Genomic DNA, 3,181 nt, shown 5'->3' on the forward strand with positions numbered 1-3,181 from the left:
TCACTGTGTGTGCTGTGTGCTCTGCATGTTCGACCATGAAAGAGGGTTTCATCCCTCCGATTCTATTAAAAAAGGAAAAGGAAAAAAAAGGGGGCGAGAAACACCCAGCAGCTCAATCATTTGCATTGATACGTTACAGCAATGTGAAATTGGTTCACATTTCATATTGCTCCATTATCAACTCTTGAGTCACTGTCTACTTTTCTCGGAACAATTCTTAATCCCCCAATTTATAACCATGTGCACATTAAAATTTGTATTTCTATTTGGGGGGTGGCTGGTGGGACAGAAACTCCCTTTGGAGGAAACTTTGGGATTTTAGCCTTGGCGGACCATTTACATGCACAAACACGTATAAAACATACTGCAAAAAAGGGAAACACCCTCAAAAAGCATAACAGGGTGCCTTTAACATAAATTAATGCATTTTGTAGAAAGTTGTAAAGTATTCTGCTATTTTTGGATAGTTCGGTGCTCATGCTCCTCTCCAAGTCAAGTGATTATGGAGTGCACTGATCTCCATGTGATACTCAGAGCCGCTGAGTTATTCAGTGACCGGCTTACAATTGATCTTTCAGGGTTGAGCATGCTGGTAGAATATAAGTGTAAAGGGCCGCGATAAAAAATCGAACCATGCAATGGGTTGTTGTTAGAAAAATATCACTCGTCACCGGCTTGGTCTTCAATATCAGGATAAGTGTATTTATTATCCTTGCAAGAATGGAAGTAGTCATCACACACAGGGCTGCATGTCACAAATAGTTCCCAGAACAGTGTCCTTGACATGCTTTATATACAAGAAAGGGTGTTACCTCATTCACACCAACGCAACTCCGGTTCAAGCTCCGTGCTAGAGCTTTTCAGGTTCAGAACCGGTTCTTCGGTTTAGCTCATGTTTAGCTCCGGCTCTTTTCATACTGCCCAGAGTCCGACTGGTGTTACGTCATTGCGTCATTGTTTGCGTCATGACGTAACCGTTTGCGTGCCTGTTTCATAAAGCCAAACCGTGCGGAAACCCCTCACAGCTGACACCGACAACAACAACAACAATGGCCTCCAGCTTCCTCTGTACCTCTTCGGAAGACCAGATTCCCAGTAGGTAGCTGGTCTCTTCAGTGGACCACTGCTGCTTGTTAAGTTTCTCCATCGTTGTGTACAAACTGGATAAAACGCAGGCTTTTTGTTGTTGTTCAGGAGTTGATCCTGCCCCTGCCCCTGCCGCCGCCTCGACGTAAGCGTGACGTATGTGGTGCTTTTGCTCTGGCCGGACAATTTTTTGGTGCTCGAAATGAACCGGATTCCAGAGCTAAGAGGCTGCTCCGCTGCGGTGTCAAGAGGAAAACCCGGTGCTTTTCAAGCTCCAGCTCCGAACCGGCCCTGAAACACCGTTGTTGTGAATGAGGTAACAGTCACCAGATGGAGAATACCGGTTAAAAGCAGTATTCTGGCCTTAGTTCAGATTGGCTAAGACCTGCGTAAGCAATAAACATGACAGTCATATGTCTATCTCCATTGAGGCTGAATCATCATGTTAATCGTTGTCACATAGCTATCATATGCCTAAAACAGTCCTGATGCTCTTCTAGGTAATCATACATCCTGTTACGTACACAACTATGTAGGGCCTTTGTTATCATGTGCTACTCTGATATTGGAAGAGTACATTCAGTATTTTCCCAACAGTTGTCAACAGAGATTTTGCCTATAGAACTCATGATTAATATATGATTGGATGAATTAAGTCATGACCGAAAGAACGAGATCGCGGGTACAAGCGGCCGAGATGGGTTTTCTCCGCAGGGTGGCTGGTGTCTCCCTTAGGGATAAGGTGAGAAGTTCGGTCATCCGGGAGGGACTCGGAGTTGAACCGCTCCTCCTTCGCGTCGAAAGGAGCCAGTTGAGGTGGTTCGGGCACCTAGTTAGGATGCCACCTGGGCGCCTCCCTAGGGAGGTGTTCCAGGCACGTCCAGCTGGGAAGAGACCAAGGGGTAGACCTAGAACCAGATGGAGGGATTATATCTCTTCTCTGGCCTGGGAGCGCCTTGGGATCCCCCAGTCAGAGCTGGTTGATGTGGCCAGGGAAAAGAAAGTTTGGGGCTCTCTGCTGGAACTGCTACCTCCGCGACCCGACCACGGATAAGCGGGAGAAGATGGATGGATGGATGGATGAATTATGGTTTTTGTTTAGGCAACATTTGGGAAAATATTCAACTTAAACTGCCATTCCTATTTTGGCTCATTTGTAGACTACACCAGAATACTTAAGGGTTTTGTCGACTCATATAAAAACGATTCCTGTGGACGAAAAGCATATCCTAAAGCTCTTATGGTTTGAGTTGTTTTGCAAATATGTTCATATGGTTGTTTGTGAAATCGTATCATTTGAAAAAGGCAACAAGTAACAATCGACGAAATGTGAGAAAGACTTATTTTCTTACTGCTTTATATGATAGTCTTGGACTTTTGTATAATGTGATGATGGTGATTTTGTTACATCTCTCTATATCCAGAGAGCAGTCACTGTCAAGCCTCCCAGAAAACAACAGACCTTTTTCACGGCAGAGATGTTTCCTTTGCACCGGTGAAACTAATGTCTTCGATGATGGATTGCATCTATCGTGTTCCAGTAAGCCATGACAGTGAGCCAACTTGCACAATGCCAACATCCTCACCTGAAAGGCCTGTAGAGGTTTTGAATGTTTTCAATTAAACATGTGCCTTTCCTGCTGTGACAAGCCTAACTGTCTGCTGGGAAAAAGTTCTGTCTGAGAGTGTAGGGTCATTGGTTCAGATAGTTTCTCTGACTCACAGGTCACAGCTCTCCCCCTGCTTCAGCTGATATCCACCCTGCATTATCTTCTTCTCCGTAGGCACCTTGAATAGCTCAAAACTACAAAAAATACTTTTATCAATGATCTCATATCCTTTACTTTGTTTTACTTTCGATGAAATAACTTCTTGCAGGAACCTTTGTGCCACTTTAGTATGAAAAAGGAAATTCACATGGTTTTGGATGCTGAAATTGCACAAATGTATCCCCAAGTAGATTGTGAGATCCGAAAGACTGGACTTTTTAATAAAATCAGTGGCAGGTCAGACAATATCTAGATAGATCATCTTTGATTTTAAAATGAACATAGGCAGGGATGTTCTCCTCTTTCTCTCTTTTAGTCAGGACTCT

The sequence above is a fragment of the Notothenia rossii genome (genome assembly GCF_949606895.1).
Source record: "Notothenia rossii genome assembly, chromosome: 9".
Taxonomy (NCBI): domain Eukaryota; kingdom Metazoa; phylum Chordata; class Actinopteri; order Perciformes; family Nototheniidae; genus Notothenia; species Notothenia rossii.